The 14,737-nt window shown below is 41.0% G+C and overlaps 1 protein-coding gene across 7 annotated transcripts in view; it reads left to right on the top strand.

Moving 5' to 3' along the window:
* TRAPPC9 (trafficking protein particle complex subunit 9) overlaps positions 1-14,737 on the top strand; it is a 701,153-nt gene that overhangs the window by 135,647 nt on the left and 550,769 nt on the right. The gene's annotated exons all lie outside the window — the stretch shown is intronic.

Below are 14,737 nucleotides of genomic sequence, written 5' to 3'. Positions count from 1 at the left end.
TCTCAGATCTGTTCTGCCAGTGGCTGCACTGGAGTAGAGGCCTGGATTTTTCTCAATAACCCCATTTCTATGTAGGCAAGAGACTTGAACAGAAATTTCTCTGAAGAAGACAGGCGCGTGGCCTACAGAAACATGAAAAAATGCTTATCATCCTTAATCATCAGAGAAATGCAAATTAAAACCACTTTCTAGTTATCATCTAACTCCAGTAAGATTAGCCCACATAACAAAATCCCACAACTACAGATGTTGGCGTGGATGTGGAGAGAAGGGAGCACTTCTACACTGCTGGTGGGAATGCAAGCTAATATGACCTTTTTGGAAAGAAGTTTGGAGAACACTAAAGGAACTAAAAGCAGACCTCTATTAAATTTTATTTATTTTTCCAAAAAATCAACTTTTGACTTTGGTGATTTTCCTTATTGTTTTCTATTTCCTATTTCATGTATTAGTTACTTTCTCCTTAGCTGGCATTTAATTTTATGTTTTTTCCCCTAGCTTTTATAGGGAAAAAGCTATATAATTGGGTTGGACTTTTTTTCCCCCCTAATATAAACATTTATAGCTATAACTTTCTTTCTAGAAAAGCACTGCTTCAGGTACATCTCGTACATCTCACAAGTTTTGATGTGTTGTGTTTTTATTACCATTCAATTAGAAATGTTTTAAAAGCCATTTTTTTTTGACTTGTGTATATAACTTCCTTTTCAGGTTTTTGTGGCTTTTGTGGACATGCTGTTGTTACTGTTTTTGTTTTAATACTGTTATAGTCAAAGAACATATTCTGTATGATTTCAGTTTTTCAAAATTTATGGAGGCATATTTTTTTTTTTAATTTTTTTATTAAATCATAACTGTATACAATGATATGATTATGGGGCATCATACACTCACTTCATAAACCATTTGACACATTTTTATCACAGTGGTTAACATAGCCTTTCCGGCGTTACCTCAGTTACTGTGCCAAAACATTTACATTCTACATTTACCAAGTTTCGCAAATACCCCTGTAATATGCACCACAGGTGTGGAGGCATATTTTATGGCACAGCATAAGTTTTGTCTTGGTGAATTTCCTATGAGCCCTTAGACCAAACTTGTATTTTGCAGTTGATGGATATAGTGTTCTATAAACGTCAATTAGGAGAAATTTTTTGACAGTCTGTTCAAATATTCTATGTCATTATTGTTTGTCTTCTTATTCTTTTAATTATTTTAATTAAGGTGTTTTAATACTTACAACTTCAAAAAAAATTGTGAATCTTCTTATTCCTTTAGCTCCATCATATTTTACTTCATGTATTTTAAAGCTCTGTTATAAGTATATATACATTTAGTATATGTTGTCCAGGCTGGTCTGGAACTCCTGACCTCACGTGAGCCTCCTGCCTCCCAAGGTTCTGGGTTTACTTCATTCTACCTTGTCATCTCTATTGGCTGTTTAAACCCCATCTCTATTTTTTAAGTGCTTGCTCTAGAGATTGTAATGTGCATTTTTACATAGTGCATAGTTCCCCTGCAATAATAATGTACTACTTTCTCTTTTGTACTTGTATAAAAAAAACAGTAGAGCATGAAGTGACATTTATCCTCAGAAAAAGGGTTAGGGCTTTGCCAGTGTAATCTGTAGGTGAGCTGGGTGAGCCTTTGTCACAGTGCTCCTCTTGGTCAATTCATCATTAGGTCCAAGTGTCTGGAATGCTGTTCAGATTTGACTCACTAGGTTTGGGGTCTGAGGCAGGAAAGACTCTGGAATTTGGTTTACAGCCACTGCTGCTTTTCCTACCATGATCTGTGTCTTTCTGCTTTAAGCCTGGACACTGGATTTGTGGGTTTGGGGAAGTTCTCCTTAATCTCCAGCCACACCTCTGACTTTCTGCATTTTGGAAGTTCTCTTTTGGCTGTGTCTTCAGCCTCCTGTCCTCAGTGAAACTTTCTAATGCCTTGTGGGGATTCCCTGCTCTTCTGTTTGGCCCCAGCCTTTGCAGGCCAGGTACTTGGAGGAGATCCCTGCCATTCTCTCATCTGCACAGTCTCATGGGCTTCTGCTTTGCACTTGAGAGAAAGCATAGTGCACCTCAGGTATTTCCCAGTTCTCTGCCTATCCAGGCTCCTGAGGACACCTGCCTGGCAGTGGCGGGGAAGGTTCTGAGCATGTGGGTGGGCTGCCCTCCAGTTCTGCCTGTCCTCAGCCTGCACTGCACCCTGTCGTCTGTGAAGGCAGCTGTGGGGTCTCCTCTCATAGGGACTGCTTGATGCCCTTTGGAATTCAGTTCATTTATATTCCTGTGCATTGTCAGATCTCTGATGGGCTTTTAAAAAAGCCCCTTTTATAACTTATGTATTTTATTCTCGTTGTGTGGAAAGAGACTGTTCAGAGCTGAACTGCCACTCTGCTTTGAGACACTTTTGGAGGGACTTGGCATCCCCCTAAAGACATGAGGGGCACACTTGCTGAACACCAAGCTCACCCTCGCTGTACCTCCTTCCTCCTAGGGGTCTGGTTCTTGGGGCCTGGCTGACTCGGTGGCTCCAACCTCAGTTGTTGCTTCCCAGCCCCATGAAACACCTCAAAGGGGCTCCCCTGCCTCTTGGCAGCAGTTTTCTCCTTGCCACGAATCTGCCCAAACTTTCAGGGATACAGTAACATGTCAGAAGTTTGGCTCATCTTAGTGAGTTTCCCTTCTCTCTGGAGCCTCTCAGATCTTTGAAGCCTTAGCAACTCCCCGTGTGTGTGTGTGTGTGTGTGTGTGTGTGTGTGTGTGTGTGTGTGTGTCCCTTTTGATATTTTAAATGGCTAGGAGTGTTGTTCTGTTTTAAATTACTCAGAAATGGAAGTAGCTGTGGGTGGCTGTATTTATAATGGGCACCTACTGGGATATTGTTGCCCTTTTATGGCAGTGGGATTAGATAAACAAGGTTAGTATAGAAAGATGAGGGATTTAAGGTTGAAAGTCTGAGTTTGAGCTTCACAGATGACTTGTTTTGTGACTTTGAGCTAATCACTTCATCTCCTTGGAGCTAACTTATGTCAGTAATAAAATGGGGAATAATAATGACATTTATCTTATTTGTTAGTGGAGAATAACAGTTTTCAGTGACCCTAAAGTCAGTCTCTTTCTCTTCTTAGTCCTCAGGCATAGAGATAGTCACTTTTCTTTTTTTTTTTTGATGCATCAAACTTTATTGAATAAATAAAAAAAGTATGGTTCAGCAGCATTCCAAAAGTTTATGTTTAAATAAGTGATGATATAATATTAGAATTAGATGGAACATCATCAAATACTGAAGACTGTCATCTTCTAGGAGCTTTAATGCTGAAGCAGGGATGATCAGCTCATGGGTCATCAAATCCCAACTATGTGCACCAACATTGGCTAATGACAGAACTTTTCTTGAAAGTTTCCAAAGTTGCCCATAAAGTAAAAATTTTAGGATTATGTATACAATAATTCTTATACTTGTTGAAAGCTGAGTTCTCTTGAAGTATACAAAGAAAAAGAAAGAAATGTCTACAGGAAGATATCTGGGAATAGAAAACATGCTAACTTTAACAGAATGATCAGATTTCTTACACTGCCCTCTAATAGGTGGACAAGTGACAGTGATCCCACTTGCCTGAGGCTCTTCTTGGTTCTGTTTTAATTTTAGGTCTTCAGCATCTTGACTTTTAATGTGATTATTTTTGAGAGGGTTAAGTGAGCCACAGCTTCCTCCAGGTCTTCCATTTTTAATCATCTCACAACATCTGTGTATTGCAGCTCCCATGTGAGGAATCTTTTTTTTTTTTTTTTTTTTTTGTAGAGACAGAGTCTCACTTTATGGCCCTCGGTAGAGTGCCGTGGCCTCACACAGCTCATAGCAACCTCCAACTCCTGGGCTTAAGTGATTCTCTTGCCTCAGCCTCCCGAGCAGCTGGGACTATAGGCGCCCGCCACAACGCCCGGCTATTTTTTGGTTGCAGTTTGGCCGGGGCCGGGTTTGAACCCGCCACCCTCGGTATATGGGGCCGGCGCCCTACCCACTGAGCCACAGGCGCCGCCCCATGTGAGGAGTCCTGCATACATAGATACTCCTGTCAAATGCTTGTATACTTACTGTTGGCACTCCAGGACCTGATGTGAGCCTCCTGCTTCATCTGGGCCGGCGGAGCTTCAGCCTCTCCCCATTGGCTACCTCACAGTGTCTTTTCCCTCGGAGGCAAAGCCCACCCTCCATCTTCCCAGCGGAGGGGAAGTGATAGTTGCTTTTCTTTTTTTTTTTTTTTTTTTTTAGGACACATTAAAATTTGCTTTAATACTTCTTTGGGGGGGAAAAAAAAACACACTTGTAGTGAATGAACAAGAAACATTTTTATGCTATTATTTGTATCTACCATGCCATGAATTCATAGGGGAAGAGGTTCCAGCAGCTCAGGGAGGCACCTTGCCATTTAATGTGACAAAGTGTTAATTGACTTTTGAATGCGTGGGAAATAGGTCCCAGCACCTTGTATCACTGTTACATGGGGTCTATTGGTTATCCTGTGTGCTATGCTGTACACATATTATGCCATGAGCTAATGGGGAATAAATAGGTTCTTGCTCCTAAAAACATGGGTCCACTAGTACTCCTTTGTGCCATGTTATATGCTTATTATGCCATGAATTCATAGGGAATGGGTTCCAGGAGCTCAGGCTCCTTTCCGTTAGTTCTCACAAAGTGGGCTTCTCTGGGTGGAGCAGGCTGGCGCTTCAGTTGAACCCAGGTACCTTTCTCTTTGGCTTCCTTCTTTTTCTGATCATTTTCCTTCACCCGTTTCAGGAAGATATCTCGGCTCTTAGAGTGCTTAATATGCTCAATACGAACATTAATCCTCTTCGCGAGGATCTTGCCCTTAACTTGTTTGTTTACAACAATGCCAACAGCATGCTGGGTAACATTGTAAACTCTTCCAGTTTTGCCATGGTAACATTTGTGTGGCATGCCTTTTTGAACAGTACCCATTCCCTTGATGTCTACAATATCACCTTTCTTGTAGATTCGCATATATGTGGCCAAAGGAACAACTCCATGTTTTCTAAAAGGCCTAGAGAACATGTATCGGGTGCCTCTCCTCTTTCCCTTTGTGTTTGTCATTTTGGTGAATTACTGGAAGATGGCGTCTCGATAGTTGCTTTTCTAAGAAAAGAATTTGGTTGGTGACTGCAGGTCTTGCTATCCCATGCTGGGAGAGACAGAGTAACTTACCTGTTTGCTAAATGGTCCTGATAACTAGTGTGCTTGGCTCAGCTTGGCTGTGCTCAGCTTCCTCTTGGGAGGTCTGTGGCCATGGGGAGCCCAGGCTCTTGTCGGCAGCTCCGGCTGGAAGTTGGTGCAGCCTCCCCTGGGGCCTGTCCAGTTCCTTGCTGCCGTGTCTGGGGAGGAAGATCTATCTGCCCAATTCTTGGTGTCACTGAGGAATTTCACTTTCTGAGAAGCCTGCAGTTGTGTTCTTCACAACTGTTACAGTTGTGTCTGTGTTGGCAATAAAGATGTTTTAGCCTTGTTTCTTCGTACTGTTTTACTTTCACCTTATGCAGAAACTGGGTGGACAAAAGGGGTATTGCCTATTGGGAACCTCCCGGGAAACCTCAAGTTATGTTGAAAGATCAATAACAGTTGTGTATTTTATTTTTAGAAGTGAAAGTACCAGAATCAATTCTGAAAATATAATTTAAAATTATTTTAGAGCATACCTGTACTTTTTCCTCTATATTCTTTTTTTCCTTCATCTTTAGTTTTTTTCTCTCAATTTCAGAAAAAAATGTACTTCTTTCTCCTATCCTTTACCTGTGTAGAATACTGTAACAGACTTAGTGCAAACATGGCTGTCTCATATTATTACTCAGAAGAAACAAGAATGAACTGTGAAATCCTGATGTGCTGGTTGTCACAGTAGCTGGAGCTACTTCTTGTAATGGCAAATAGCCTCTGTGTTGTTTATTATCAAAGTTTCAGTTATCATATTTTCTGCTTCTATAAAGAATAATATAGTTAGGTGACATTAAGAATGTTCTGTCAGCATGAATTCTTTAATTTTTGGAATGAAAAAATAACTCTTAAACATATCAGTTATTCTAGTTCAGCTGAAATTATTGTTGGACGTTGTGATGGAAATGGACTGAGATACATTGACTTTTTTACTTCAGGAGTGGTTGACTCCCACTGACCAAATTATATGCGACGAGAGTGTTAAGACTCATCACAAGCTTCACTACTGCGGGTCATGTGGAACAGATGGGCAGTCCTCATGGCCTTGTGCTCTTTTATCTATGTCTGGTGACACTGGCACCCATGGTCAGGCCTCATCCCGTCAGGACAGGAGGACTCAGATACTCAGTTCCTCTGCATGATCTTGAGAAAATAATTTCAGTTCCCCAAGCACTGTTGCTGTATCCACCAGTGAATGGATAAAGAAAATATTGCATGTGTGTATACATATATATGTGCATATTTGTATAAGTATATATACACACACACACAAAATGGAATACTATTCAGCATTATAAAGGAAGAAATTCTGTCACTTGTGACAACATGGATGGAACTGAAGAACTTTATGCTTAGTGAAATAAGCCAACTGCAGAAAGACAATTATTGCATATTCTCACTTATATGTGGAATCTAAAGCAATTGATTTTGTAGAAGCAGAGAGTAGAATGTGGTTTTAGAGCTTAGAGGGTCAGGGGATTTGGGAGATGGTGGTCCAACAGTAGGTAGAAAGCCTTAGTAGATAGGATTAAGTTTGATTTTTTTTTTTTTTTGAGATGTATTACACAGTGTGGTGAACATTGCAAATAATTGAGTACTGTACATCTCGGTATCACAAATAGAGTAAAGTTCAAACGCACTCATCACAAAAAATGTTCACTGTATTGGGTGATGGATGTGTTAATTAGCTTGATTTAATCGTTCCACATTGTGTTGAAAACTCGCCACATCAGTTTGTAGCCCATAAGTACATATAACTGTGATTTGCCCATGAATAATAAATTATTGCTGTGAAATATTTTTAGACATAAAAGTACAAAGAACAGTAAAATGAATCCTTTTGTATCAGTCACCTAGATTCAATGGTTATCAAGATTTTTATACATTTACTTCACTTTATCTCTTGCTTTTTTTATTATTTCTGAATTATATTATTTTATTTTTATTTTTGAGACAGAGCCTCAAGCTGTTACCTGGGTAGAATGCTGTGGCATCACAGCTCACAGCAACCTCCAACTCCTGGGCTTGCTTAAGTGATTCTCTTACCTCAGCCTCTCAGGTAGCTGGAACCACAGGTGCTTGCCACAACAGCCACCTATTTTTTGGTTGTAGTTTGTCAGGCCTGGGCTGGATTCAAATCCGCCAGCTCTGGTGTATGTGGCCGGCACCCTAACTGCTTGAGCTACAGGTGCCGAGCCATTTTCTGAATTATTTTAAAGAAAATCTTAGAGATATCTCATTTCACACCTTTATACTTTAGTATGCATTACTAAAATAATGACATTTCTTATGTAACTGCAATGTTAATATTATACTTTAAAAAATTAATAATTGTTTTGGTATCATTTAATACCAATCTATAATCTACTTTTTCTAATAATATTTTTTTTATAATCTTTAAAAGGGGGATAATAATGTTTCCCCATTTTGGCAGAGATTTTGTTGGTGGGTATTACATTCCTATTTTAGACCCCAAAAGTACTGAAGTTCTGTTCAGTACCAGAATCTCTTGCCTTTAAGATTTTATATTCAGTCTCAGTGCTTGTAGCTCAGTGGTTAGGGCACTGGCCACATACACCAGGGCTGGCGGGTTCAAACCTTGCCTGGGCCTGCTAAAAACGACAATGCCAACTACAGCAATATCAAAAAATAGCTGGGCATTGTGGCAGGCACCTGTAGTCCCAGCTACTTGGGGGGCTGAAGCAAGAGAATTTCTTAAGCCCAAGAGTTTGAGGTTATTGTGAGCTATGACTCCATATGTGAGCTCTACCGAGGGTGACATAGACTCTGTCTCGAAAGAAAAAAAAAATGAACTTGGGCTTAGGAGATTCTTTAGCCTCAGCCTTCTAAGTAGCAGGGACTACAAGCACCCGCCACAACGCCCAGCTATTTTTTTTTGTTGTTGCAGTTTGGTTGGGGCTGGCTTCGAACTCGCCACCCTCGGTATATGGGGGCCGGTGCCCTACTCAGTGAGCCACAGGCGCTGCCCCGTATGATAAAACTCTTAACAAATTCAGTATAAAGGGAATGTATATCAATCCAGTAAAGGCCATATATGACAAACTCACAATTAGCATCATACCAAATAGGGAAAAGTTAAAAGCTTTTCTTCTAAGGCAGGCGTCCTCAAACTGCGGCCCGCAGGCCACATGAGGCGGTGTGAATTGTATTTGTTCCCGTTTTGTTTTTTACTTCAAAATAAGATATGTGCAGTGTGCATAGGAATTTGTTCATAGTTGTTTTTTTTTTTTTTAAACTATAATCCGGCCCTCCAACGGTCTGAGTGAATTGGCCCCCTGTTTAAAAAGTTTGAGGACCCCTGTTCTAAGGTAAGGAAGACAACAAAGATGTCTACTCTTGCCACTAATATTCAACATAATACTGATATTCCTAGCCAGAGAAAGCAGGCAAGAGAAAAAAAGAAAAGGCACACGAATTGGAAAGGAAGAAGTTAAATTGTTCCTGTTTACAGATAATATGATCTTATGAATAGAAAATCCTAAAAATCTCACCGAAAATAAATGATAGATCTAATGAATGAATTCAGAAAAGTAGCAGGATTTAAAAGCAATATGCAAAAATCAGAAGCATTTCTATATACTAACAACAAACTTTCTTGAAAAGAAGTCAAGAAAACAATCCCATTTACAAGAGCTACCAACCGCCCCTCCCCCCCAAAACCCTAGGAATGAATTTAACTAGAAAGATGAAAGATTTTTATACTGAAACCTGAAACACTGGTAAAAGAAATATAGACACAAATAAATGGAAAGCTATTCTGTGTTCATGGATAGAAGAGTAAATACTGTTAAAATGTGTATACTACCCAAAATAATTTATAGATTCAGTGCAGTATCTATTGAAATACCAGTAAAAATGTTCACAGAAATAGAAAAAGCAATTCTGTGTCTCTAATCATCAGTGAAGCACAAATTAAAACCACAATGAGATGTCACCCAACTCCAGTGAGAATGGCTTTTATCCAAAAATCACAAAACAACAGATGCTGGTATGGATGGGGAGAGATATTAACTCTTTATAGTCTGTTGATGGGACTGAAAACTAGTATAACATTTATGGAAAGTCGTATGGAGATATCTCAAAGAACTAAAAGTAGAGCTACCATTTTTGACCCAATCCCACTATTGGGTATTTGCCCAAAGAAAAAAAGAGCATTTTATCAAAAAGACATGTGCACTCGAATGTTTATTGCAGCACAGTTTGCAATTGCAGTGATGTGGAATCAGTCCAGGTGCACATCAACATGTGAGTGGATTAATAAAATGTGATATATGTACCCATGGACTACTCAGCCACACAAAAATAAATAAGTAAATAAATAAAAATGGTGAACTAATACCTTCTTTAAACAACCTGGATGGAACTGGAACCACAAAAGATCTGAAATAGCCAAACCAATATTGAATAAAAAGAACAAAGCTGTTGGCATCATACTACCTGACTTCAACATATACTCAAAGCTACAGTAACCAAAACAGCATGGTATTGTTGGACATAGGCACATAGACCTATGGAACAGAATACAGAGCCAGAAATAAATCCGTGTGTATACAGGCAATCCAATGTCAACAAAGTTACCAAGAACAGGCAATGGGAACAAGGCAGCCTCTTTAATAAATGTTGTCAGAAAAACTGGATATCCATATGCAGAAGAATGAAATTAGACCTTTATCTCTCATCATACACAAAAATCAAATCAAGGCTCGGTGCCTGTAGCTCAGCGGCTAGGGTGCCAGCCACATACACTGGAGCTGGTGGGTTCAAACCTAGCCTGGGCCTGCCAAACAACAGTAACGACTATAACCAAAAAATAGCCGGGCTTTGTGACGGGCGCCTGGAGTCCCAGCTACTTGGGAGACTGAGGCAAGAGAATCGCTTAAGCCCAAGAGTTTGAGGTTGCTGTGAGCTGTGACATCCCAGCACTCTACCGAGGGCAACATAGTGAGACTCTGTCTCAAAAAAAAACCCCCCCAAAACAAAAATTAAATCAAAGTGGATTAAATGTAAGACCCCAAACTCTGAAACTAATAGAAGAAAACTAGGGGAAAGCTCCATGACATTGGTCTAGGCATTGTCTTTTTTGGATAAAATCTCAAATACATGGACAACAAAAGCAAAAATAGACAAAATGAGATTATATCAAACTAAAAACCTGTGCACAGTAAAGGAAACAATCAACAAAGTGAAGAGACAACCTGCAGAATGGGAGAAAATATTTACAAACTATGCCAAAATATATAAGGAGTTCCAGCAGCCAAAAGCAAAAAGCAAGCAATCTAATAAAAAATGGGCAAAACTTGAATAGATCTTTCTCAAAAGAAGACTTACAAATGGCCAAGAGGCACATGAAAAAACGTTCACCATCACCAATCATTAGGGAAATGCAAATCAAAACTAGCATAAGATATCATCATATCCCAGTTGGAGTGGCTATTTTGATAAAGAGACAAAAAATAACAAGTTCTATCAAGGGTGTGCAGAAAAAAGAACTCTTACGTACTGTTGATGGGAATGTAAATTACTATAGCCAATATAGAAAACACCACAAAGGGTCCTCAAAAAACTAAAAATAGAGCTACCGCTACCACATGATCAAGTTGCCCCACTCCTGGGTGTACAGCCAAAGGAAAGGAAGTCCACGTGTCAAAGAGTTGCCTGCACCCGTGTCCACTGCAGCACTGTTCAGAACAGCCAGGGCCTGGGATCGACTCACGCGCCCATCAGCAGATGAATGGATAAGGAGAGTGTGGCATGTACACGGCAGCATGCTACTCAGCCACCAAGAGAGAAGTCTTGTGGTTTGTGGCAACTTGGACGAACCCGGAAGACATGATGTTAAGTGAGATGAGCCAGGAGCAGACAGACAAGTACCCCATGGCCTCCTTCCCGTGTGGGATTTCCAAAAGTCGATCTTACAGAAGCAGAGAATAGACGAGAGGTTACCAGAGGCTGGGGAAGGTGCAGGGGAGTGGGAGGGGAGAGGCTGGACAAGGGGTGCAATGTTATAGTTGCACAGGAGACATTAGTTCTGATATTCTAGGGCACAGAAGGGTGACTATAGTTATGAATAATGTATGTTTCAAAACAAGCTAGAGGAGAGGAATTTGAATGTTCTCACTACAAAGAATTGATAAGTGTTTGAGGCAATGGTTATGCTAATTACCCTGATTTGATCATTATACAGTGCATACGTGTATCAAAACATAACCCTGTACCCAATAAATATGTACCATTATTATGTGTCAATTAAAAGTAAAAAAAGATTGTGATGGCAACATCAGTTATGTGAAAACCCATCTGTTCATATTAATATTAAATAATAACTCCTTGGCCATTACTGGGAGCATTTCCCACCTCCCTTGTGGAAACAAAATCTTACTTTGTTGCCCAGGCTGGAATGCAGTGGTGTGATCATAGCTGACTGTGGCTTAAACTGTTGGGCTCAAGGAATCCTTCTGCCTCAGCCTCCCAAATAGCTGGGACTACAGGCCCATGCCACCATAGCCAGCTAATTTTTAGTTTTTTCTAGAGATGGGGTCTTGTGATATTACTCAGGCTGGTCTCGAACTCCTGGCCATAAGCAGTCCTCCCACCTCACCTTCTAAGTTCTGGAATTATAGGCATGAACCATTATGCCCAGCCATTGCTCAAAGCTGATAGGGCAAGAATTCTCCACTCAGGGAAAAAAAGTGAACGACTCTGTCATTTGTTAACTATCCTGTCTGTATCATCTATCTGTGTCAGGATTCTAAAAGGTTGATGAGGGGAAAATCCTTCTTTATAGATAAATTCTAGGTTATAAGTGCAAATTAGAGAATTAGAAAATCACCAGTTTGTGATCTGATGGATCTGATGAAATAATGGATCTGGCAAAAATTTATGGCAGCTACTTAAATTCACTAGGAGAAAGGTCAATTGGGACATTATGATGGATGGGCCGTGATGACAGTCGAGCATGAGCATTGAACTCTGAAAAGCCTTCTGAAAGGACAACAAGGTCCTGTGGTGGTAGAGGAAAGCCATGAAGTGTCCTGCACCCCTTTGCCCAGCAAGAGCTCCCGTAGGCAGCAGGCACGTCCACATGTGAGCGTGGGGACAGCAGTGAAGCAGAAAGGCAGCTAAAAATTGGTGTATGAATCAGCTGTACCCACAGGTCTCTGCTCCTGAGGCTGGTGATGGTCCCTTTTCCATCCAGCAGAAGATTAGTATTTGCCTCCTTGCAGGGTAAAATGGAAGCATGCCTGGCTGGGAGTCATGAGGCACGGCTGGAGAGGTGTGCCCCTCTGCACTCAAGGGGAATAAGAGGACATTGAGCCCCTCTGTGCTCACCCCTTCACATATACCCCGCCTTCCTCAGAGCTGTGGGGGTACTCATGGCCAGGCCTTCCTCCCTCGTGGGAAATTCCTCCTAAGAAAATGACCAGACCCAAAGCAAAACATGAGGGTTTCCCGAGGAAGTGGCACAGCACGGCCACCCTTGCGGCATACCCACTGCTGCTGTGCTCCCCCTTTCTCCTCACTAGGTATACTATTTTCTCTCTGGAAGTGCCATTCAGAGCTTAGCCAAGTAAGGCACTGTGGTGACTTTCGTTTCTCGGATAACTTTGCAAGTAGTGTTAGGTATCAGGCATAGATTCCTTTCCTTTATTTTAGCAGCATGAGCATGCTTGTGGCGGTGGTATAACTCAATAAGACACCTAAGCCATAAATGCTCTACCTAACATTAGGCAGATTAGATAATTTGCATGATACCAGCTGGAGCCCTCTGAGAGATTTTTTTTTTTATCTTTAGATTGAAAACAATTTGATTATTTAAATAATTTTTTTTATGTTGCAGATTAACTTTACTGTGTTAGATTTAAAAGTAGTTCTCAATGAATCCCCAACAATAAAAAAAAATAATTTAAAAAAAAAAAAGGTAGTTCTGGTTTCTGCCCTCTTACTTCCTAAAGAATGATGCTTAGACAAAGGAAATTATTGTGGCAGCAATTCGATATTTGTGCCCGTGATCTTTAAAGTCTGTGCCTTGATACTTGTTATTTATGGCCGCCAGCCTTCCTGGTGCAGTTGGCTTCACTTTGCAGCCATAGACCTCGTCTCTGTCCACTCTCTGCCGTTTCTTCACTGCAGCTATCTGCTAATGGTAATAATGGTTACAATGATTTCAGTTTAGTCAGTGTCATTTCTACTGGTCACTGTTTTTCAATGCATTATCTCATTTATCCTTAGTAATTCCTTATATAGGCACTACTCATACTGCAGGAAAACAAGAGTCTGAGTGGTTGAAGGACTTCCCCTAAGGTGACAGTGTGACAGGGAAAGACCAAGGCTAGTCTGGGTCTAACCTCATCTAACCCCAGGGATACCTCTGCTGCTGTTTTCTTCCAGACCTCTGTCTTTCTCTTTGCAATGAGTTTGGGGTTTTACACAGAAAATAGGTGCCCAAAGGAGTGAACTCCCTAATCCCCAATTTCCTCCCCTCCCCTCCCCTCCCCTTTCCCTTCCCTTCCCCTCCTTTCCCTTTCCTTCCGCTTCCCCTTCCTCTTTCCTTCCTGTCCTTTCTTCCCTTCCTCTCAACAGGATCTCTATCAGCCAGGCTGGTGTGCAGTGGCCTTTTCGTAGCTCACTTGCAGCCTTGAACTTTTGGGCTCAGCGGTCCTCCTGTCTCAGCATCTTGAGTAGTGAGGCTGCAGGCACCCATCACCACGCTTGACTAATTTTTTTTTTTTTTTGTGGAAACGGGTTCTCACTCTTGCTCAGGTTAGTCTTGAACTCCAGGCCTCATGTGATCCTCCTGCTTTGACCTCTCCAAGCACAAGGATGATAGATGTGAACCACTGTGCTCTACCTCCTTTTCCTAATTTTTTAAAACACTGTAGTGAGAAAACCCAGGCTTAAGGCCAAATACATGATCCTCAACAAGACTGCTTCCCGGGGTCCCAGGTGTTTTGTCTGCAGAGTGGGAACAGTAATGCCACCTTCCTGAGCTGTTGCATGTCAGCTTGTGAGCACTGTAGTAGTGAGGACAATGTGAGTGTGTGAGCACCAGCCCAGAGCACACTGCGGACAGGAAGCAAGTGTTACCATCACCTGTCTCCTGTTTTCCCCCTGTTCATGAAAGGCATGTGGCAGGGTAGAGAAAACAGTCTTATCTCTGACAGCTCTATATTTGCAGTAAAATAACAATTTATAGTTATTTGCCTAAAAATCTGTTCTGTAGATAAATTATAAACTTCTCAGGGACAGGTCCTGGTATTTTGCTTGGTACCTAGTAATTGCTAGAAGAAGATTATGAAGTTATAAACATACACTGATTCTGCATTCCTGTCTAACTAATTAGAATCTGTAAGAGTTTATTTTCTTTGACACTGGGTATCTCCTAGAGGACAGTAACTTCATCTTCACCCTCCTAAGTGGGGAGGCGGCAGCAGTTTTCACGTAAGTTGAACGAAGCTTCTGTGGTTGTTTTCTGTGCTCCCTG

This window comes from Nycticebus coucang, chromosome 13 (assembly GCF_027406575.1).
Source record: "Nycticebus coucang isolate mNycCou1 chromosome 13, mNycCou1.pri, whole genome shotgun sequence".
Taxonomy (NCBI): Eukaryota; Metazoa; Chordata; class Mammalia; order Primates; family Lorisidae; genus Nycticebus; species Nycticebus coucang.
The sequence above is the reverse complement of the archived record's forward strand: the minus strand, read 5'-3'. Positions and strand labels throughout refer to the sequence as shown.